The sequence below is a fragment of the Sus scrofa genome, chromosome 14 (genome assembly GCF_054392235.1).
Source record: "Sus scrofa isolate SSC_HxYL_T2T_F1_AM1 chromosome 14, Sscrofa_HxYL_maternal_Yorkshire_Landrace_v2.0, whole genome shotgun sequence".
Classification (NCBI taxonomy): domain Eukaryota; kingdom Metazoa; phylum Chordata; class Mammalia; order Artiodactyla; family Suidae; genus Sus; species Sus scrofa.
Genome location: NC_139396.1, coordinates 3,623,690 through 3,649,214, shown reverse-complemented (window position 1 = coordinate 3,649,214; position 25,525 = coordinate 3,623,690).

The window sequence follows — 25,525 nt, the reverse complement described above, 5'->3', positions numbered from 1 at the left end:
TCAGTGTATTCCAGGCAGAATGAATTAATGGAACCCTATTGAATGAAGTGTATTTATGCAGCATGATTGAATGCACTGGATTCGTGCAGCATGAATGAATGCAGTGGATATTTTGCAGCATGGCCCCAAGCATCCCGATTGAATGCAGTGGATTCCATGCAGCTTGATAGAATGCAGTGGATTCAATGCAGCCTGGTAAAATGCATCCCGTTTGAATGCAGTGGATTCCATGCAGTGTGATTGAATGCAGTGTGATCCATGCAGCATGCAGAAATGGAACCCTATTGAATGCAGTGGATTTTATGCAGCATGATTGAATGCAGTGGATTCCTGCAGCATGATTGAATGCAGTGGATTTTTTGCACCATGGCCCAAAGCATCCCGATTAAATGCAGTGGATTTTAGGCAGCATGTCCCAAAACATCCCGATTGAATGCAGTGGATACCATGCAGCATGATTGAATGCAGTGGATTTTATGCAGCATGGCCCAAATGCATCCCGATAGAATGCAGAGGATTCCATGCAGCGTCTTTGAATGCAGTGGATTCAATGCATTGTGCTTGAATGCAGTGTAATCCATGCAGCCTGGTAAAATGCATCCCGATTGAATGCAGTGGATTCCATGCAGCTTGATTGAATGTAGTGGATTCAATGCCGCCTGGTAAAATGCATCCCGATTGACTGCAGTGGATTCCATGCAGCATGACTGAATGCAGTGGATTCCATGCAGCCTGGTAAAATGCATCCCTATTGAATGCATTGGATTCCATGCAGCGTGATTGAATTCAGTGTATTCCAGGCAGAATGAAGTAATGGAACCCTATAGAATGCAGGGAATTTAATGCAGCATGATTGAATGCACTGGATTCCTGCAGCATGAATGAATGCAGTGGATATTTTGCAGCATGGCCCCAAGCATCCCGATTGAATGCAGTGGATTCCATGCAGCGTCATTGAATGCAGAAGACTCCATGCATTGTGGCACAATGGATCCCGATTGTATTCAGTGCGGTTGGCGCAGTGAGGCCCAATGCATCCCGATTGAATGCAGTGGATTATATGCAGCATGGCCAAAATCCCGATTGAAGGCAGTGGATTCCATGCAGCATGATTGAATACAGTGGAGTATTTGCAGCATGGCCCAAAGCATCGCGATTGAATGCAGTGGATTTCATGCAGCGTCATTTAATGCAGAACATTCCATACATTGTGGTGCAATGGATCTCGTTTGTATGCAGTGGAGACCATGCAGCGAGGCCCAATGCATCCCGATTGAATGCAGTGGATTTTATGCAGCATGGCCCAAAATATCCCGATTGGATGCAGTGGATTCCTTGCTGCATGATTGAATGCAGTGTATTTTATGCAGCATGGCCCAAAACATCCCGATTGAATGCAGTGGATTCCATGCAGCCTCATTGAATGCAGTGGATTCCATGCAGCCTGATAAAATTCAATCCAATTGAATGCAGTGGATTCCATGCAGTGTGATTTAATGCAGTGTGATCCATGCTGCATGAAGAAATTGAACCCTATTTAATGCAGTGGATTTTATGCAGCATGATTGAATGCAGTGAATTCCTTCAGCATGATTGAATGCCGTGGATTTTTGCAGCATGGCCCAAAGCATCCCGATTTAATGCAGTGGATTTTATGCAGCATGGCCAAAAGCATCCCGATTGAATGCAGTGGATACCATGCAGCATGATTGAATGCAGTGCATATTATGCACCATGGCCAAAAGCATCCCGATTGAATGCAGTGGATTCCATGCAGCGTCATTGAATGCAGTGGATTCCATGCTTGTGATTGAATGCAGTGTAATTCATGCAGCCTGGTAAAATGAATCCCGATTGAATGCAGTGGATTCCATGCAGCATAATTGAATGAGGTGGATTCCAGGCAGCATGAAGAAATGGAACCTTATTGAATGCATGGTATTTTATGCAGCATGATTCAATGCAGTGGATTCCTGCAGCATGATTGAATGCAGTGGATTTTTTGCAGCTTGGCCCAAAGCATCCCGATTTAATGCAGTGGATTTTCTGCAGCATGTCCCAATACATCCCGATTGAATGCAGTGGATTTTATGCAGCATGGCCAAAAGCATCCCGATTGAATGCAGATGATTCCATGCAGCGTCATTGAATGCAGTGGATTCCATGCATTGTTATTGAATGCAGTGTAATCCACGCATCCTGGTAAAATGCATCACGATTGAATGCAGTAGATTCCATGAAGCATGACTGAATGCAGTGGATTGCATGCAGCCTGGTAAAATGCATCCCGATTGAATGCAGTCGATTCCATGTATTGTGATTGAATGCAGTTTTATCCATGCAGTGTGGTAAAATGCATCCGGATTGAATGCAGTGGATTTTATGCAGCATGATTGAATGCAGTGGATTCCATGCAGCCTGGTAAAATGCATCCCACTTAAATGCATTGGATTCCATGCAGCATGATTTAATGAAGTGGAACCATGCAGCATGAAGAAATGGAACCCTATTGAATGCAGGGGATTTTATGCAGCATGATTGAATGCAGTGGATTCCTTCAGCATGATTCAATGAAGTGGATTTTTTGCAGCATGGCCACAAACATCCCGATTGAATGCAGTGGATTCCATGCAGCGTGGTGAAATGCATCCTGATTGAACGCAGTGTATACAATGCATCGTGGCTAAATGGATCCCCATTCAATGCAGTGGATTCTATGAAGCGTGGCCAAATTGATCTCAACTGAATGCAGTGGATTCGATGCATCATGGCGCAATGGATCCCAATTGAATGCAGTGAAATCGATGCAGCGTGATTGAATGCAGTGTATTCCATGCAGCCTGGTAAAATGCATCCCAATTGAATGCAGTGGATTCCATGAAGCATGATTGAATGCAGTGGATTCCATGCAGCCTGGTAAAATTCATCCCGATTGAATGCAGGGGATTTTATGCAGCATGATAGAATGCAGTGGATTCCTGCAGCATGAATGAATGCAGTGAATTTTTTGCAGCATGGCCCAAAGCATCCCGATTTAATGGAGTGGATTTTAGGCAGCATATCCCAAAACATCCCGATTGAATGCAGTGGATACCATGCAGCATGATTAAATGCAGTGGATTTGATGCAGCATGGCCAAAAGCATCCCGATTGAATGCAGTGGATTCCATGCAGCGTCATTAAATGCAGTGGATTCCATGCATTGGGATTGAATGCAGTGTAATCCATGCAGCCTGGTAAAATGCATCCCGATTGAATGCAGTGGATTCCATGCAGCATGATTGAATGCAGTGGATTCCATGCACCATGAAGAAATGGAACCCTATTGAATGCAGGGGATTTTATGCAGCATGATTGAATACAGTGGATTCCTGCAGCATGATTGAATGCAGTGGATTTTTTGCCGCTTGGCCCAAAGCATCCCGATTTAATGCAGTGGATTTTCTGCAGCATGTCCCAAAACATCCCGATTGAATGCAGTCGATACCGTGCAGCATGATTGAATGCAGTGGATTTTATGCAGCATGGCCAAAAGCATCCCTATTCAATGCAGAGGATTCCATGCAGCGTCATTGAATGCAGTGGATTCCATGCATTGTGCTTGAATGCAGTGTAATCCATGCAGCCTTGTAAAATGCATACCGATTGAATGCAGTGGATTCCATGCAGCATGATTGAATGCAGTGGATTCCATGCAGCCTGGTAAAATGCATCCCTATTGAATGCATTATATTCTATGCAGCGTGATTGAATTCAGTGTATTCCAGGCAGCATGAAGAAATGGAACCCTATTGAATGCAGGGAATTTAATGCAGCATGATTGAATGCAGTGGATACCTGCAGCATGATTGAATGCAGTGGATTCCATGCAGCCTGGTAAAATGCATCCCTATTGAATGCATTGGATTCCATGCAGCGTGATTGAATTCAGTGTATTCCAGGCAGCATGAAATAATGGAAGCCTATTGAATGAAGTGTATTTTATGCAGCATGATTGAGTGCACTGGATTCCTGCAGCATGAATGAATGCAGTGAATTTTTTGCAGCGTGGCCCAAAGCATCCCCATTGAATGCAGTGGATTCCATGCAGCGTCATTGAATGCAGACGACTCCATGCATTGTGGCACAATGGATCCCGATTGTATTCAGTGCGGTTGACGCAGTGAGGCCCAATGCATCCCGATTGAATGCAGTGGATTACATGCAGCATGGCCAAAAGCATCCCGATTGAAGGCAGTGGATTCCATGCAGCATGATTGAATGCAGTGGAGTATTTGCAGCATGTCCCAAAGCATCCCGATTGAATGCAGTGGATTTCATGCAGCGTCATTGAATGCAGAACATTCCATTCATTGTGGGGCAATGGATCTCGTTTGTATGCAGTGGAGACCATGCAGCGAGGCCCAATGCATCCCGATTGAATGCAGTGGATTTTATGCAGCATGGCCAAAAACATGGCGATTGGATGCAGTGGATTCCTTGCTGCATGATTGAATGCAGTGTACTTTATGCAGCATGGCCAAAAACATGGCGATAGAATGCAGTGGATTCCATGCAGCGTCATTGAATGCAGTGGATTCCATGCATTGTGCTTGAATGCAGTGTAATCCAGGCAGCCTGGTAAAATGCATCCCGATTGAATGCAGTGGATTCCATGTATTGTGATTGAATGCAGTGGATTCCATGCATCCTGGTAAAATGCATCCCGATTGAATGCAGTGGATTTTATGCAGCATGATTGAATGCAGTGGATTCCATGCAGCCTGGTAAAATGCATCCCAATTAAATGCTGTGTATTCCATGCAGCATGATTGAATGAAGTCGATTCCATTCAGCATGAAGAAATGGAACCCTATTGAATGCAGGGGATTTTATGCAGCATGATTGAATGCAGTGGATTCCTGCAGCATGAATGAATGCAGTGGATTTTATGCAGCATGGCCACAAGCATCCCGATTGAATGCCATGTATTCCATGCAGCGCGGTGAAATGCATCCAGATTGAACGCAGTGTATACAATGCATCGTGGCTAAATGGATCCCCATTCAATGCAGTGGATTCTATGCAGCGTGGCCCAATTGATCTCAACTGAATGCAGTGGATTCCATGCATCATGGCGCAATGGATCCCAATAGAATGCAGTGAAATCGATGCAGCGTGATTGAATGCAGTGTATTCCATGCAGCCTGGTAAAATGCATCCCGATTGAATGCAGTGGATTCCATGCAGCTTGATAGAATGCAGTGGATTCAATGCAGCCTGGTAAAATGCATCCCGATTGAATGCAGTGGATTCCATGCAGTGTGATTGAATGCAGTGTGATCCATGCAGCATGCAGAAATGGAACCCTATTGAATGCAGTGGATTTTATGCAGCATGATTGAATGCAGTGGATTCCTGCAGCATGATTGAATGCAGTGGATGTTTTGCAGCATGGCCCAAAGCATCCCGATTGAATGCAGTGGATTTAGGGCAGCATGTCCCAAAACATCCCGATTGAATGCAGTGGATACCATGCAGCATGATTGAATGCAGTGGATTTTATGCAGCATGGCCCAAATGCATCCCGATAGAATGCAGAGGATTCCATGCAGCGTCATTGAATGCAGTGGATTCCATGCATTGTGCTTGAATGCAGTGTAATCCATGCAGCCTGGTAAAATGCATCCCGATTGAATGCAGTGGATTCCATGCAGCTTGATTGAATGTAGTGGATTCAATGCAGCCTGGTAAAATTCATCCCGATTGAATGCAGTGGATTCCATGCAGTGTGATTGAATGCAGTGTGATCCATGCAGCATGCAGAAATGGAACCCTATTGAATGCAGTGGATTTTATGCAGCATGGCCCAAAGCATCCTGATTAAATGCAGTGGATTTTAGGCAGAATGTCGTAAAACATCCCGATTGAATGCAGTGGATACCATGCAGCATGATTGAATGCAGTGGATTTTATGCAGCATGGCCCAAATGCATCCAGATTGAATGCAGTGGATTCCATGCAGCGTCATTGAATGCAGTGGATTCCATGCATTGTGATTGAATGCAGTGTAAAACATGCAGCCTGGTAAAATGCATCCCGATTGAATGCTGTAGATTCCATGCAGCATGATTGAATGCAGTTGATTCCATGCAGCATGAAGTAATGGAACCCTATTGAATGCAGTGGATTTTATGCAGCATGATTGAATGCAGTGGATTTTTGCAGCATGATTGAATGCAGTGGATTTTTTGAAGCTTGGTCCAAAGCATCGTGATTTAATGCAGTGAATTTTCTGCAGCATGTCCCAATACATCCCGATAGAATGCATTGGATTCCATGCAGCATGATTGAATGCCGTGGATTTTATGCAGCATGGCCAAAAGCATCCCGATTGAATGCAGTGGATTTCATGCAGCATCATTGAATGCAGTGAATTCCATGCATTGTGCTTGAATGCAGTGTAATCCATACAGCCTGGTAAAATGCATCCCGATTGACTGCAGTGGATTCCATGCAGCATGACTGAATGCAGTGGATTCCATGCAGCCTGGTAAAATGCATCCCTATTGAATGCATTGGATTCCATGCAGCGTGATTGAATTCAGTGTATTCCAGGCAGAATGAAGTAATGGAACCCTATAGAATGCAGGGAATTTAATGCAGCATGATTGAATGCACTGGATTCCTGCAGCATGAATGAATGCAGTGGATATTTTGCAGCATGGCCCCAAGCATCCCGATTGAATGCAGTGGATTCCATGCAGCGTCATTGAATGCAGAAGACTCCATGCATTGTGGCACAATGGATCCCGATTGTATTCAGTGCGGTTGACGCAGTGAGGCCCAATGCATCCCGATTGAATGCAGTGGATTATATGCAGCATGGCCAAAAGCATCCCGATTGAAGGCAGTGGATTCCATGCAGCATGATTGAATACAGTGGAGTATTTGCAGCATGTCCCAAAGCATCCTGATTGAATGCAGTGGATTCCATGCAGTGTGATTGAATGCAGTGTGATCCATGCAGCATGACGAAATTGAACCCAATTGAATGCAGTCGATTTTATGCATCATGGCTAAAATCATCCCTATTGAATGCAGTGGATTCCATGCAGCGTCATTGAATGCAGTGGATTCCATGCATTGTGATTGAATGCAGTGGATTCCATGCAGCCTGGTAAAATGCATCCCTATTGAATGCATTTTATTCCATGCAGCATGATTGAATTCAGTGTATTCCAGGCAGCATGAAGTAATTGAACCCTATTGAATGCAGGGTATTTTATGCAGCATGATTGAATGCAGTGGATTCCCGCAGCATGATTGAATGCAGTGGATTCCATGCAGCCTGGTAAAATGCATCCCTATTGAATGCATTGGATTCCATGCAGCGTGATTGAATTCAGTGTATTCCAGGCAGCATGAAATAATGGAAGCCTATTGAATGAAGTGTATTTTATGCAGCATGATTGAGTGCACTGGATTCCTGCAGCATGAATGAATGCAGTGAATTTTTTGCAGCGTGGCCCAAAGCATCCCCATTGAATGCAGTGGATTCCATGCAGCGTCATTGAATGCAGACGACTCCATGCATTGTGGCACAATGGATCCCGATTGTATTCAGTGCGGTTGACGCAGTGAGGCCCAATGCATCCCGATTGAATGCAGTGGATTACATGCAGCATGGCCAAAAGCATCCCGATTGAAGGCAGTGGATTCCATGCAGCATGATTGAATGCAGTGGAGTATTTGCAGCATGTCCCAAAGCATCCCGATTGAATGCAGTGGATTTCATGCAGCGTCATTGAATGCAGAACATTCCATTCATTGTGGGGCAATGGATCTCGTTTGTATGCAGTGGAGACCATGCAGCGAGGCCCAATGCATCCCGATTGAATGCAGTGGATTTTATGCAGCATGGCCAAAAACATGGCGATTGGATGCAGTGGATTCCTTGCTGCATGATTGAATGCAGTGTACTTTATGCAGCATGGCCAAAAACATGGCGATAGAATGCAGTGGATTCCATGCAGCGTCATTGAATGCAGTGGATTCCATGCATTGTGATGGAATGCAGTGTAATCCAGGCAGCCTGGTAAAATGCATCCCGATTGAATGCAGTGGATTCCATGTATTGTGATTGAATGCAGTGGATTCCATGCATCCTGGTAAAATGCATCCCGATTGAATGCAGTGGATTTTATGCAGCATGATTGAATGCAGTGGATTCCATGCAGCCTGGTAAAATGCATCCCAATTAAATGCTGTGTATTCCATGCAGCATGATTGAATGAAGTCGATTCCATTCAGCATGAAGAAATGGAACCCTATTGAATGCAGGGGATTTTATGCAGCATGATTGAATGCAGTGGATTCCTGCAGCATGAATGAATGCAGTGGATTTTATGCAGCATGGCCACAAGCATCCCGATTGAATGCCATGTATTCCATGCAGCGCGGTGAAATGCATCCAGATTGAACGCAGTGTATACAATGCATCGTGGCTAAATGGATCCCCATTCAATGCAGTGGATTCTATGCAGCGTGGCCCAATTGATCTCAACTGAATGCAGTGGATTCCATGCATCATGGCGCAATGGATCCCAATAGAATGCAGTGAAATCGATGCAGCGTGATTGAATGCAGTGTATTCCATGCAGCCTGGTAAAATGCATCCCGATTGAATGCAGTGGATTCCATGCAGCTTGATAGAATGCAGTGGATTCAATGCAGCCTGGTAAAATGCATCCCGATTGAATGCAGTGGATTCCATGCAGTGTGATTGAATGCAGTGTGATCCATGCAGCATGCAGAAATGGAACCCTATTGAATGCAGTGGATTTTATGCAGCATGATTGAATGCAGTGGATTCCTGCAGCATGATTGAATGCAGTGGATGTTTTGCAGCATGGCCCAAAGCATCCCGATTGAATGCAGTGGATTTAGGGCAGCATGTCCCAAAACATCCCGATTGAATGCAGTGGATACCATGCAGCATGATTGAATGCAGTGGATTTTATGCAGCATGGCCCAAATGCATCCCGATAGAATGCAGAGGATTCCATGCAGCGTCATTGAATGCAGTGGATTCCATGCATTGTGCTTGAATGCAGTGTAATCCATGCAGCCTGGTAAAATGCATCCCGATTGAATGCAGTGGATTCCATGCAGCTTGATTGAATGTAGTGGATTCAATGCAGCCTGGTAAAATTCATCCCGATTGAATGCAGTGGATTCCATGCAGTGTGATTGAATGCAGTGTGATCCATGCAGCATGCAGAAATGGAACCCTATTGAATGCAGTGGATTTTATGCAGCATGGCCCAAAGCATCCTGATTAAATGCAGTGGATTTTAGGCAGAATGTCGTAAAACATCCCGATTGAATGCAGTGGATACCATGCAGCATGATTGAATGCAGTGGATTTTATGCAGCATGGCCCAAATGCATCCAGATTGAATGCAGTGGATTCCATGCAGCGTCATTGAATGCAGTGGATTCCATGCATTGTGATTGAATGCAGTGTAAAACATGCAGCCTGGTAAAATGCATCCCGATTGAATGCTGTAGATTCCATGCAGCATGATTGAATGCAGTTGATTCCATGCAGCATGAAGTAATGGAACCCTATTGAATGCAGTGGATTTTATGCAGCATGATTGAATGCAGTGGATTTTTGCAGCATGATTGAATGCAGTGGATTTTTTGAAGCTTGGTCCAAAGCATCGTGATTTAATGCAGTGAATTTTCTGCAGCATGTCCCAATACATCCCGATAGAATGCATTGGATTCCATGCAGCATGATTGAATGCCGTGGATTTTATGCAGCATGGCCAAAAGCATCCCGATTGAATGCAGTGGATTTCATGCAGCATCATTGAATGCAGTGAATTCCATGCATTGTGCTTGAATGCAGTGTAATCCATACAGCCTGGTAAAATGCATCCCGATTGACTGCAGTGGATTCCATGCAGCATGACTGAATGCAGTGGATTCCATGCAGCCTGGTAAAATGCATCCCTATTGAATGCATTGGATTCCATGCAGCGTGATTGAATTCAGTGTATTCCAGGCAGAATGAAGTAATGGAACCCTATAGAATGCAGGGAATTTAATGCAGCATGATTGAATGCACTGGATTCCTGCAGCATGAATGAATGCAGTGGATATTTTGCAGCATGGCCCCAAGCATCCCGATTGAATGCAGTGGATTCCATGCAGCGTCATTGAATGCAGAAGACTCCATGCATTGTGGCACAATGGATCCCGATTGTATTCAGTGCGGTTGACGCAGTGAGGCCCAATGCATCCCGATTGAATGCAGTGGATTATATGCAGCATGGCCAAAAGCATCCCGATTGAAGGCAGTGGATTCCATGCAGCATGATTGAATACAGTGGAGTATTTGCAGCATGTCCCAAAGCATCCTGATTGAATGCAGTGGATTCCATGCAGTGTGATTGAATGCAGTGTGATCCATGCAGCATGACGAAATTGAACCCAATTGAATGCAGTCGATTTTATGCATCATGGCTAAAATCATCCCTATTGAATGCAGTGGATTCCATGCAGCGTCATTGAATGCAGTGGATTCCATGCATTGTGATTGAATGCAGTGGATTCCATGCAGCCTGGTAAAATGCATCCCTATTGAATGCATTTTATTCCATGCAGCATGATTGAATTCAGTGTATTCCAGGCAGCATGAAGTAATTGAACCCTATTGAATGCAGGGTATTTTATGCAGCATGATTGAATGCAGTGGATTCCCGCAGCATGAATGAATGCAGTGGATATTTGGAACATGGCCCAAAGCATCCCGATTGAATGCAGTGGATTTTATGCAGCATGGCCCAAAGCATCCCGATGGAATGCAGTGGATTCCATGCAGCCTCATTGAATGCAGAACATTCCATCCATTGTGGAGCAATGGATCTCGTTTGTATGCAGTGGAGTCCATGCAGCGAGGCCCAATGCATCCCGATTGAATGCAGTGGAGTTTCTGCAGCATTTCCCAAAATATGCCTATTGGAGGCAGTGAATTCAATGCAGCATGATTGAATGCAGTGTATTTTAAGCAGAAGGGCCAAAAGCATCCCGATAGAATGCAGTGGAGTCCATGCAGCGTCACTGAATGCAGTGGATTCCTTGCAATGTGATGGAATGCAGTGTAATCCAGGCAGCCTGGTAAAATGCATCCCGATTGAATGCAGTGGATTCCATGTATTGTGATTGAATGCAGTGTAATCCATGCAGCGTGGTAAAATGCATCCCGATTGAATGCAGTGGATTTTATGCAGCATGATTGAATGCAGTGGATTCCATGCAGCCTGGTAAAATGCATCCCAATTAAATGCTGTGGATTCCATGCAGCATGATTGAAAGAAGTGGATTCCATGCAGCATGAAGAAATGGAACCCTATTGAAGGCAGGGGATTTTATGCAGCATGATTGAATGCAGTGGATTCTTTCAGCATGATTGAATGCAGTGGAATTTTTGCAGCGTGTTCCAAAGCATTTCGATTTAATGCAGTGGATTCCATGCAGCGTCATTGAATGCAAAAAACTCCATTCATTGCGGCGAAATGGATCACGATTGTGTGCAGTGGAGTCCATGCAGCGAGGCCAAATGCATCTCGATTGAATGCAGTGGATTTTATGCAGCATGGCCAAAAGAATCCCAATTGAATGCTGTGGATTCCATGCAGCGTGGTGAAATGCATCCTGATTGAACGGAGTGTACACCATGCAGCGTGGGTAAATGGATACCCATGGAATGCAGTGGATTCTATGCAGCGTGGCCCAAATTATCTCAATTGAATGCAGTGGTGTCAATGCAGTGTGGTGCAAAGGATTCTGATAGAATGCAGTGGATTCCATGCATCATGGCGCAATGGATCCCAATTGAATGCAGTGAAATTGATGCAGCGTGATTGAATGCAGTGTATTCCATGCAGCCTGGTAAAATGCATCCCGATTGAATGCAGTGGATTCCATGCAGTGTGATTGAATGCAGTGTGATCCATGCAGCATGCAGAAATGGAACCCTATTGAATGCAGTGGATTTTATGCAGCATGATTGAATGCAGTGGATTCCATGCAGCCTGGTAAAATGCATCCCTATTGAATGCATTGGATTCCATGCAGCGTCATTGAATGCAGAAGACTACATGCATTTTGGCACAATGGATCCCGATTGTATTCAGCAGTTGACGCAGTGAGGCCCAATGCATCCCGATTGAATGCAGTGGATTAAATGCAGCATGGCCAAAAGCATCCTGATTGAAGGCAGTGGATTCCATGCAGCATGATTGAATACATTGGATTATTTGCAGCATGGCCCAAAGCATCCTGATTGAATGCATTGGATTTCATGCAGCTTCATTTAATGCAGAACATTCCATATATTGTGGTGCAATGGATCTCGTTTGTATGCAGTGGAGACCATGCAGCGAGGCCCAATGCATCCCGATTGAATGCAGTGAATTTTATGCAGCATGGCCAAAAATATGGCGATTGGATGCAGTGGATTCCTTGCAGCATGATTGAATGCAGAGGATTTTATGCAGCATGGCCAAAAGCATCCCGATAGAATGCAGTGGATTCCATGCAGCGTCATTGAATGCAGTGGATTCCATGCATTGTGATGGAATGCAGTATAATCCATGCAGCATGGTAAAATGCATCCCGATTGAATGCAGTGGATTTTATGCAGCATGATTGAATGCAGTGGATTCCATGCAGCCTGGTAAAATGCATCCCAATTAAATGCTGTGGATTCCATGCAGCATGATTGAATGAAGTGGATTCCATTCAGCATGAAGAAATGGAACCCTATTGAATGCAGGGGATTTTATGCAGCATGATTGAATGCAGTGGATTCCTTCAGCATGATTGAATGAAGTGGATTATTTGCAGCATGGCCACAAACATCCCGATTGAATGCCATGGATTCCATGCAGCGTGGTGAAATGCATCCTGATTGAACGCAGTGTATACAATGCAGCATGGCTAAATGGATCCCCATTCAATGCAGTGGATTCTATGCAGCGTGGCGCAATTGATCTCAACTGAATGCAGTGGATTCCATGCATCATGGCGCAATGGATCCCAATTGAATGCAGTGAAATCGATGCAGCGTGATTGAATGCAGTGTAATCCATGCAGCATGGTAAAATGCAACTGGATTGAATGCAGTGGATTCCATGAAGCATGATTGAATGCAGTGGATTCCATGCATCCTGGTAAAATTCATCCCGATTGAATGCAGTGGATTTTATGCAGCATGATAGAATGCAGTGGATTCCTGCAGCATGAATGAATGCAGTGAATTTTTTGCAGCATGGCCCAAAGCATCCCGATTTAATGGAGTGGATGTTAGGCAGCATATCCCAAAACATCCCGATTGAATTCAGTGGATACCATGCAGCATGATTAAATGCAGTGGATTTTATGCACCATGGCCAAAAGCATCCCGATTGAATGCAGTGGATTCCATGCAGGGTCATTAAATGCAGTGGATTCCATGCATTGGGATTGAATGCAGTGTAATCCATGCAGCCTGGTAAAATGCATCCCGATTGAATGCAGTGGATTCCATGCAGCATGATTGAATGCAGTGTATTCCATGCACCATGAAGAAATGGAACCCTATTGAATGCAGGGGATTTTATGCAGCATGATTGAATGCAGTGGATTCCTGCAGCATGATTGAATGCATTGTATTTTTTGCAGCTTGGCCCAAAGCATCCCGATTTAATGCAGTGGATTTTCTGCAGCATGTCCAAAAACATCCCGATTGAATGCAGTCAATACCGTGCAGCATGATTGAATGCAGTGGATTTTATGCAGCATGGCCAAAAGCATCCCGATTCAATGCAGAGGATTCCATGCAGCGTCATTGAATGCAGTGGATTCCATGCATTGTGCTTGAATGCAGTGTAATCCATGCAGCCTGGTAAAATGCATCCCGATTGAATGCAGTGGATTCCATGCAGCATGATTGACTGCAGTGGATTCCATGCAGCCTGGTAAAATGCATCCCAATAGAATGCATTGGATTCCATGCAGCGTGATTTAATTCAGTGCATTCCAGGCAGCATGAAATAATCGAACCCTATTGAATGAAGTGTATTTTATGCACCATGATTGAATGCACTGAATTCTTGCAGCATGAATGAATGCAGTGGATTTTTTGCAGCGTGGCCCAAAGCATCCCGATTGAATGCAGTGGATTCCATGCAGCGTCATTGAATGAAGTGGATTCCATGCATTGTGATTGAATGCAGTGTAATCCATGCAGCCTGGTAAAATGCGTCCCGATTGAATGCAGTGGATTCCATGCAGCATGATTGAATGCAGTGGATTCCATGCAGCCAGGTAAAATGCATCCCTATTGAATGCATTGGATTCCATGCAGCGTGATTGAATTCAGTGTATTCCAGGCAGCATGAAGTAATGGAAACCTATTGAATGAAGTGTCTTTTATGCAGCATGATTGAATGCCGTGGATTCCTGCAGCATGATTGAATGCTGTGGATGTTTTGCAGCATGTCCTAAAACATCCCGATTGAATGCATTGGATACCATGCAGCGTGATTGAATGCAGTGGGTTTTATTCAGCATGGCCAAATGCATCCCGATGGAATGCAGTGGATTCCAAGTGGCATGCGTGAATGCAGTGGATTCCATGAAGCCAGGTAAAATGCATCCCAATTGAATGCAGTGGATTCCATGCAGCCAGATTTAATGCAGTGTATTCCAGGCAGCATGAAGAAATGGAACCCTATTGAATGCAGGGAATTTAATGCAGCATGATTGAATGCAGTGGATTCCATGCAGCATGAAGAAATTGAACCATGTGGAATTCAGTGGATTTTATGCAGCATGATTGAATGCAGTGGATTACTGCAGCATTGCCAAAAGCTTCTCGATTTAATGCAGTGGATTCCATGCAGCGTCATTGAATGCAGAAAATTCAATTCATTGTGGCGAAATGGATCACGAATGTGTGCAGTGGTGTCCATGCAGCGAGTCCAAATGCATCTCGATTGAATGCAGTGGATTTTATGCAGCATGGCCACAAGCATCCCGATTGAATGCCGTGGATTCCATGCAGCGTGGTGAAATGCATCCTGATTGAACGCAGTGTATACAATGCAGCGTGGCTAAATGGATCCCCATTCAATGCAGTGGATTCTATGCACCGTGGCGCAATTGATCTCAACTGAATGCAGTGGATTCCATGCATCATGGCGCAATGGATCCCAATTGAATGCAGTGAAATCAATGCACCGTGATTGAATGCAGTGTATTCCATGCAGCCTGGTAAAATGCATCCCGATTGAATGCAGTGGATTCCATGCAGCTTGATTGAATGTAGTGGATTCAATGCAGCCTGGTAAAATTCATCCCGATTGAATGCAGTGGATTCCATGCAGTGTGATTGAATGCAGTGTGATCCATGCAGCATGCAGAAATGGAACCCTATTGAATGCAGTGTATTTTATGCAGCATGGCCCAATACATCCCGATAGAATGCATTGGATTCCATGCAGCATGATTGAATGCAGTGGATTCAATGAAGCCTGGTAAAATTCATCCTGATTGAATGCAGTAGATTCCATGCAGTGTGATTGAGGGCAGTGTGATCCATGCAGCAGGCAGAAATAGAACCCTATTGAATGCAGTGGATTTTATGCAGCATGATTGAATGCAGTGGATTCCTGCAGCATGAATGAATGCAGTGGATTTTTTGCAGCATGGCCCAAAGCATCCCGATTGAATGCAGTGGATTTTAGGCAGCATGTCCCAAAACATCCCGATTGAATGCAGTGGATACCATGCAGCATGATTGAATGAAGTGGATTCCTGCAGCATGAATGAATGCAGTGGATTTTTTGCAGCATGTCCCCAAGCATCCCGATTGAATGCCGTGGATTCCATGCAGCGTGGTGAAATGCATCCTGATTGAACGCAGTGTATACAATGCAGCGTGGCTAAATGGATCCCCATTGAATGGAGTGGATTCTATGCAGCGTGGCCCAATTGATCTCAACTGATGGCAGTGGATTCAATGCATCATGGCGCAATGGATCCCAATTGAATGCAGTGAAATAGAAGCAGCGTGATTGAATGCTGTGTATTCCATGCAGCATGGTAAAATGCATCCCGATTAAATGCAGTGGATTCCATGCAGCTTGGTTGAATGCAGTGGATTCAATGCAGCCTGGTAAAAATCATCCCAATTGAATGCAGTGGATTCCATGCAGTGTGATTGAATGCAGTGTGATCCATGCAGCATGACGAAATTGAACCCTATTGAATGCAGTCGATTTTATGCATCATGGCTAAAATCATCCCGATTGAATGCAGTGGATTCCATGCAGCGTCATTGAATGCAGTGGATTCCATGCATTGTGTTTGAATGCAGTGGATTCCATGCAGCCTGGTAAAATGCATCCCTATTGAATGCATTTTATTCCATGCAGCATGATTGAATTCAGTGTATTCCAGACAGCATGAAGTAATGGAACCCTATTGAATGCAGGGTATTTTATGCAGCATGATTGAATGTAGTGGATTCCCGCAGCATGAATGAATGCAGTGGATATTTGGAACATGGCCCAAAGCATCCCGATTGAATGCAGTGGATTTCATGCAGCGTCGTTGAATGCAGAAGACTCCGTGCATTGTGGCACAATGGATCCAATTGTATTCAGTGGAGTCCACGTAGTGAGGCCCAATGCATCCCGATTGAATGCAGTGGATTTTATGCAGCATGGCCCAAAGCATCCCGATGGAATGCAGTGGATTCCATGCAGCCTCATTGAATGCAGAACATTCCATCCATTGTGGTGCAATGGATCTCGTTTGTATGCAGTGGAGTCCATGCAGCGAGGCCCAATGCATCCCGATTGAATGCAGTGGATTTTCTGCAGCATTTCCCAAAATATGCCTATTGGAGGCAGTGAATTCCATGCAGCATGATTGAATGCAGTGTATTTTAAGCAGAAGGGCCAAAAGCATCCCGATAGAATGCAGTGGAGTCCATGCAGCGTCACTGAATGCAGTGGATTCCTTGCAATGTGATGGAATGCAGTGTAATCCAGGCAGCCTGGTAAAATGCATCCCGATTGAATGCAGTGGATTCCATGTATTGTGATTGAATGCAGTGTAATCCATGCAGCGTGGTAAAATGCATCCCGATTGAATGCAGTGGATTTTATGCAGCATGATTGAATGCAGTGGATTCCATGCAGCCTGGTAAAATGCATCCCAATTAAATGCTGTGGATTCCATGCAGCATGATTGAAAGAAGTGGATTCCATGCAGCATGAAGAAATGGAACCCTATTGAAGGCAGGGGATTTTATGCAGCATGATTGAATGCAGTGGATTCTTTCAGCATGATTGAATGCAGTGGAATTTTTGCAGCGTGTTCCAAAGCATTTCGATTTAATGCAGTGGATTCCATGCAGCGTCATTGAATGCAAAAAACTCCATTCATTGTGGCGAAATGGATCACGATTGTGTGCAGTGGAGTCCATGCAGCGAGGCCAAATGCATCTCGATTGAATGCAGTGGATTTTATGCAGCATGGCCAAAAGAATCCCAATTGAATGCTGTGGATTCCATGCAGCGTGGTGAAATGCATCCTGATTGAACGGAGTGTACACCATGCAGCGTGGGTAAATGGATACCCATGGAATGCAGTGGATTCTATGCAGCGTGGCCCAAATTATCTCAATTGAATGCAGTGGTGTCAATGCAGTGTGGTGCAAAGGATTCTGATAGAATGCAGTGGATTCCATGCATCATGGCGCAATGGATCCCAATTGAATGCAGTGAAATCGATGCAGCGTGATTGAATGCAGTGTATTCCATGCAGCCTGGTAAAATGCATCCCGATTGAATGCAGTGGATTCCATGCAGCTTGATTGAATGCAGTGGATTCAATGCAGCCTGGTAAAATTCATCCCGATTGAATGCAGTGGATTCCATGCAGTGTGATTGAATGCAGTGTGATCCATGCAGCATGCAGAAATGGAACCCTATTGAATGCAGTGGATTTTATGCAGCATGATTGAATGCAGTGGATTCCATGCAGCCTGGTAAAATGCATCCCAATAGAATGCATTGGATTCCATGCAGCGTGATTTAATTCAGTGCATTCCAGGCAGCATGAAATAATCGAACCCTATTGAATGAAGTGTATTTTATGCACCATGATTAAATGCACTGAATTCTTGCAGCATGAATGAATGCAGTGGATTTTTTGCAGCGTGGCCCAAAGCATCCCGATTGAATGCAGTGGATTCCATGCAGCGTCATTGAATGAAGTGGATTCCATGCATTGTGATTGAATGCAGTGTAATCCATGCAGCCTGGTAAAATGCGTCCCGATTGAATGCAGTGGATTCCATGCAGCATGATTGAATGCAGTGGATTCCATGCAGCCAGGTAAAATGCATCCCTATTGAATGCATTGGATTCCATGCAGCGTGATTGAATTCAGTGTATTCCAGGCAGCATGAAGTAATGGAATCCTATTGAATGAAGTGTCTTTTATGCAGCATGATTGAATGCCGTGGATTCCTGCAGCATGATTGAATGCTGTGGATGTTTTGCAGCATGTCCTAAAACATCCCGATTGAATGCATTGGATACCATGCAGCGTGATTGAATGCAGTGGGTTTTATTCAGCATGGCCAAATGCATCCCGATGGAATGCAGTGGATTCCAAGTGGCATGCGTGAATGCAGTGGATTCCATGAAGCCAGGTAAAATGCATCCCAATTGAATGCAGTGGATTCCATGCAGCCAGATTTAATGCAGTGTATTACAGGCAGCATGAAGAAATGGAACCCTATTGAATGCAGGGAACTTAATGCAGCATGATTGAATGCAGTGGATATCTGCAGCATGATTGAATGCAGTGGATTCCATGCAGCCTGGTAAAATGCATCCCTATTGAATGCATTGGATTCCATGCAGCGTGATTGAATTCAGTGTATTCCAGGCAGCATGAAATAATGGAAGCCTATTGAATGAAGTGTATTTTATGCAGCATGATTGAATGCACTGGATTCCTGCAGCATGAATGAATGCAGTGAATTTTTTGCAGCGTGGCCCAAAGCATCCCCATTGAATGCAGTGGATTCCACGCAGCGTCATTGAATGCAGACGACTCCATGCATTGTGGCACAATGGATCCCGATTGTATTCAGTGCGGTTGACGCAGTGAGGCCCAATGCATCCCGATTGAATGCAGTGGATTATATGCAGCATGGCCAAAAGCATCCCGATTGAATGCAGTGGATTTCATGCAGCGTCATTGAATGCAGAACATTCCATTCATTGTGGGGCAATGGATCTCGTTTGTATGCAGTGGAGACCATGCAGCGAGGCCCAATGCATCCCGATTGAATGCAGTGGATTTTATGCAGCATGGCCAAAAACATGGCGATTGGATGCAGTGGATTCCTTGCTGCATGATTGAATGCAGTGTACTTTATGCAGCATGGCCAAAAGCATCCCGATAGAATGCAGTGGATTCCATGCAGCGTCATTGAATGCAGTGGATTCCATGCATTGTGATGGAATGCAGTGTAATCCAGGCAGCCTGGTAAAATGCATCCCGATTGAATGCAGTGGATTCCATGTATTGTGATTGAATGCAGTGGATTCCATGCATCCTGGTAAAATGCATCCCGATTGAATGCAGTGGATTTTATTCAGCATGACTGAATGCAGTGGATTCCATGCAGCCTGGTAAAATGCATCCCGATTAAATGCTGTGGATTCCATGCAGCATGATTGAATGAAGTCGATTCCATGCAGCATGAAGAAATGGAACCCTATTGAATGCAGGGGATTTTATGCAGCATGATTGAATGCAGTGGATTCCTGCAGCATGAATGAATGCAGTGGATTTTATGCAGCATGGCCACAAGCATCCCGATTGAATGCCGTGGATTCCATGCAGCGTGGTGAAATGCATCCTGATTGAACGCAGTGTATACAATTCATCGTGGCTAAATGGATCCCCATTCAATGCAGTGGATTCTATGCAGCGTTGCCCAATTGATCTCAACTGAATGTAGTGGATTCCATGCATCATGGCGCAATGGATCCCAATTGAATGCAGTGAAATCGATGCAGCGTGATTGAATGCAGTGTATTCCATGCAGCATGGTAAAATGCATCCCGATTGAATGCAGTGGATTCCATGCAGCTTGATTGAATGTAGTGGATTCAATGCAGCCTGGTAAAATTCATCCCGATTGAATGCAGTGGATTCCATGCAGTGTGATTGAATGCAGTGTGATCCATGCAGCATGATGAAATGGAACCCTATTGAATGCAGTGGATTTTATGCAGCATGGCCCAAAGCATCCTGATTAAATGCAGTGGATTTTAGGCAGAATGTCCCAAAACATCCCGATTGAATGCAGTGGACACCATGCAGCATGATTGAATGCAGTGGATTTTATGCACCATGGCCCAAAGCATCCCGATTGAATGCAGTGGATTCCATGCAGTGTCATTGAATGCAGTGGATTCCATGCATTGTGATTGAATGCAGTGTAAAACATGCAGCCTGGTAAAATGCATCCCGATTGAATGCTGTAGATTCCATGCAGCATGATTGAATGCAGTTGATTCCATGCAGCATGAAGAAATGGAACCCTATTGAATGCAGTGGATTTTATGCAGCATGATTGAATGCAGTGGATTTTTGCAGCATGATTGAATGCAGTGGATTTTTTGAAGCTTGGTCCAAAGCATCATGATTTAATGCAGTGAATTTTCTGCAGCATGTCCCAATACATCCCGATAGAATGCATTGGATTCCATGCAGCATGATTGAATGCCGTGGATTTTATGCAGCATGGCCAAAAGCATCCCGATTGAATGCAGTGGATTTCATGCAGCATCATTGAATGCAGTGAATTCCATGCATTTTGATTGAATGCAGTGTAATACATACAGCCTGGTAAAATGCATCCCGATTGACTGCAGTGGATTCCATGCAGCATGACTGAATGCAGTGGATTCCATGCAGCCTGGTAAAATGCATTCCTATTGAATGCATTGGATTCCATGCAGCGTGATTGAATTCAGTGTATTCCAGGCAGAATGAAGTAATGGAACCCTATTGAATGAAGTGTATTTTATGCAGCATGATTGAATGCACTGGATTCCTGCAGCATGAATGAATGCAGTGGATATTTTGCAGCATGGCCCCAAGCATCCCGATTGAATGCAGTGGATTCCATGCAGCTTGATAGAATGCAGTGGATTCAATGCAGCCTGGTAAAATGCATCCCGTTTGAATGCAGTGGATTCCATGCAGTGTGATTGAATGCAGTGTGATCCATGCAGCATGCAGAAATGGAACCCTATTGAATGCAGTGGATTTTATGCAGCATGATTGAATGCAGTGGATTCCTGCAGCATGATTGAATGCAGTGGATTTTTTGCACCATGGCCCAAAGCATCCCGATTAAATGCAGTGGATTTTAGGCAGCATGTCCCAAAACATCCCGATTGAATGCAGTGGATACCATGCAGCATGATTGAATGCAGTGGATTTTATGCAGCATGGCCCAAATGCATCCCGATAGAATGCAGAGGATTCCATGCAGCGTCTTTGAATGCAGTGGATTCAATGCATTGTGCTTGAATGCAGTGTAATCCATGCAGCCTGGTAAAATGCATCCCGATTGAATGCAGTGGATTCCATGCAGCTTGATTGAATGTAGTGGATTCAATGCCGCCTGGTAAAATGCATCCCGATTGACTGCAGTGGATTCCATGCAGCATGACTGAATGCAGTGGATTCCATGCAGCCTGGTAAAATGCATCCCTATTGAATGCATTGGATTCCATGCAGCGTGATTGAATTCAGTGTATTCCAGGCAGAATGAAGTAATGGAACCCTATTGAATGAAGTGTATTTATGCAGCATGATTGAATGCACTGGATCCCTGCAGCATGAATGAATGCAGTGGATATTTTGCAGCATGGCCCCAAGCATCCCGATTGAATGCAGTGGATTCCATGCAGCGTCATGCAATTCAGAAGACTCCATGCATTGTCGCACAATGGATCCCGATTGTATTCAGTGCGGTTGGCGCAGTGAGGCCCAATGCATCCCGATTGAATGCAGTGGATTATATGCAGCATGGCCAAAATCCCGATTGAAGGCAGTGGATTCCATGCAGCATGATTGAATACAGTGGAGTATTTGCAGCATGGCCCAAAGCATCGCGATTGAATGCAGTGGATTTCATGCAGCGTCATTTAATGCAGAACATTCCATACATTGTGGTGCAATGGATCTCGTTTGTATGCAGTGGAGACCATGCAGCGAGGCCCAATGCATCCCGATTGAATGCAGTGGATTTTATGCAGCATGGCCCAAAATATCCCGATTGGATGCAGTGGATTGCTTGCTGCATGATTGAATGCAGTGTATTTTATGCAGCATGGCCCAAAACATCCCGATTGAATGCAGTGGATTCCATGCAGCCTCATTGAATGCAGTGGATTCCATGCAGCCTGATAAAATTCAATCCAATTGAATGCAGTGGATTCCATGCAGTGTGATTTAATGCAGTGTGATCCATGCTGCATGAAGAAATTGAACCCTATTTAATGCAGTGGATTTTATGCAGCATGCTTGAATGCAGTGAATTCCTTCAGCATGATTGAATGCAGTGGATTTTTGCAGCATGGCCCAAAGCATCCCGATTTAATGCAGTGGATTTTATGCAGCATGGCCAAAAGCATCCCGATTGAATGCAGTGGATACCATGCAGCATGATTGAATGCAGTGCATATTATGCACCATGGCCAAAAGCATCCCGATTGAATGCAGTGGATTCCATGCAGCGTCATTGAATGCAGTGGATTCCATGCTTGTGATTGAATGCAGTGTAATTCATGCAGCCTGGTAAAATGAATCCCGATTGAATGCAGTGGATTCCATGCAGCATAATTGAATGAGGTGGATTCCAGGCAGCATGAAGAAATGGAACCTTATTGAATGCAGGGTATTTTATGCAGCATGATTCAATGCAGTGGATTCCTGCAGCATGATTGAATGCAGTTGATTTTTTGCAGCTTGGCCCAAAGCATCCCGATTTAATGCAGTGGATTTTCTGCAGCATGTCCCAATACATCCCGATTGAATGCAGTGGATTTTATGCAGCATGGCCAAAAGCATCCCGATTGAATGCAGATGATTCCATGCAGCGTCATTGAATGCAGTGGATTCCATGCATTGTTATTGAATGCAGTGTAATCCACGCATCCTGGTAAAATGCATCACGATTGAATGCAGTAGATTCCATGAAGCATGACTGAATGCAGTGGATTGCATGCAGCCTGGTAAAATGCATCCCGATTGAATGCAGTCGATTCCATGTATTGTGATTGAATGCAGTTTTATCCATGCAGTGTGGTAAAATGCATCCGGATTGAATGCAGTGGATTTTATGCAGCATGATTGAATGCAGTGGATTCCATGCAGCCTGGTAAAATGCATCCCACTTAAATGCATTGGATTCCATGCAGCATGATTTAATGAAGTGGATTCCATGCAGCATGAAGAAATGGAACCCTATTGAATGCAGGGGATTTTATGCAGCATGATTGAATGCAGTGGATTCCTTCAGCATGATTCAATGAAGTGGATTTTTTGCAGCATGGCCACAAACATCCCGATTGAATGCAGTGGATTCCATGCAGCGTGGTGAAATGCATCCTGATTGAACGCAGTGTATACAATGCATCGTGGCTAAATGGATCCCCATTCAATGCAGTGGATTCTATGAAGCGTGGCCCAATTGATCTCAACTGAATGCAGTGGATTCGATGCATCATGGCGCAATGGATCCCAATTGAATGCAGTGAAATCGATGCAGCGTGATTGAATGCAGTGTATTCCATGCAGCCTGGTAAAATGCATCCCAATTGAATGCAGTGGATTCCATGAAGCATGATTGAATGCAGTGGATTCCATGCAGCCTGGTAAAATTCATCCCGATTGAATGCAGGGGATTTTATGCAGCATGATAGAATGCAGTGGATTCCTGCAGCATGAATGAATGCAGTGAATTTTTTGCAGCATGGCCCAAAGTATCCCGATTTAATGGAGTGGATTTTAGGCAGCATATCCCAAAACATCCCGATTGAATGCAGTGGATACCATGCAGCATGATTAAATGCAGTGGATTTGATGCAGCATGGCCAAAAGCATCCCGATTGAATGCAGTGGATTCCATGCAGCGTCATTAAATGCAGTGGATTCCATGCATTGGGATTGAATGCAGTGTAATCCATGCAGCCTGGTAAAATGCATCCCGATTGAATGCAGTGGATTCCATGCAGCATGATTGAATGCAGTGGATTCCATGCACCATGAAGAAATGGAACCCTATTGAATGCAGGGGATTTTATGCAGCATGATTGAATACAGTGGATTCCTGCAGCATGATTGAATGCAGTGAATTTTTTGCAGCTTGGCCCAAAGCATCCCGATTTAATGCAGTGGATTTTCTGCAGCATGTCCCAAAACATCCCGATTGAATGCAGTCGATACCGTGCAGCATGATTGAATGCAGTGGATTTTATGCAGCATGGCCAAAAGCATCCCTATTCAATGCAGAGGATTCCATGCAGCGTCATTGAATGCAGTGGATTCCATGCATTGTGCTTGAATGCAGTGTAATCCATGCAGCCTTGTAAAATGCATACCGATTGAATGCAGTGGATTCCATGCAGCATGATTGAATGCAGTGGATTCCATGCAGCCTGGTAAAATGCATCCCTATTGAATGCATTGGATTCCATGCAGCGTGATTGAATTCAGTGTATTCCAGGCAGCATGAAATAATGGACGCCTATTGAATGAAGTGTATTTTATGCAGCATGATTGAGTGCACTGGATTCCTGCAGCATGAATGAATGCAGTGAATTTTTTGCAGCGTGGCCCAAAGCATCCCCATTGAATGCAGTGGATTCCATGCAGCGTCATTGAATGCAGACGACTCCATGCATTGTGGCACAATGGATCCCGATTGTATTCAGTGCGGTTGACGCAGTGAGGCCCAATGCATCCCGATTGAATGCAGTGGATTACATGCAGCATGGCCAAAAGCATCCCGATTGAAGGCAGTGGATTCCATGCAGCATGATTGAATGCAGTGGAGTATTTGCAGCATGTCCCAAAGCATCCCGATTGAATGCAGTGGATTTCATGCAGCGTCATTGAATGCAGAACATTCCATTCATTGTGGGGCAATGGATCTCGTTTGTATGCAGTGGAGACCATGCAGCGAGGCCCAATGCATCCCGATTGAATGCAGTGGATTTTATGCAGCATGGCCAAAACCATGGCGATTGGATGCAGTGGATTCCTTGCTGCATGATTGAATGCAGTGTACTTTATGCAGCATGGTCAAAAACATGGCGATAGAATGCAGTGGATTCCATGCATTGTGCTTGAATGCAGTGTAATCCAGGCAGCCTGGTAA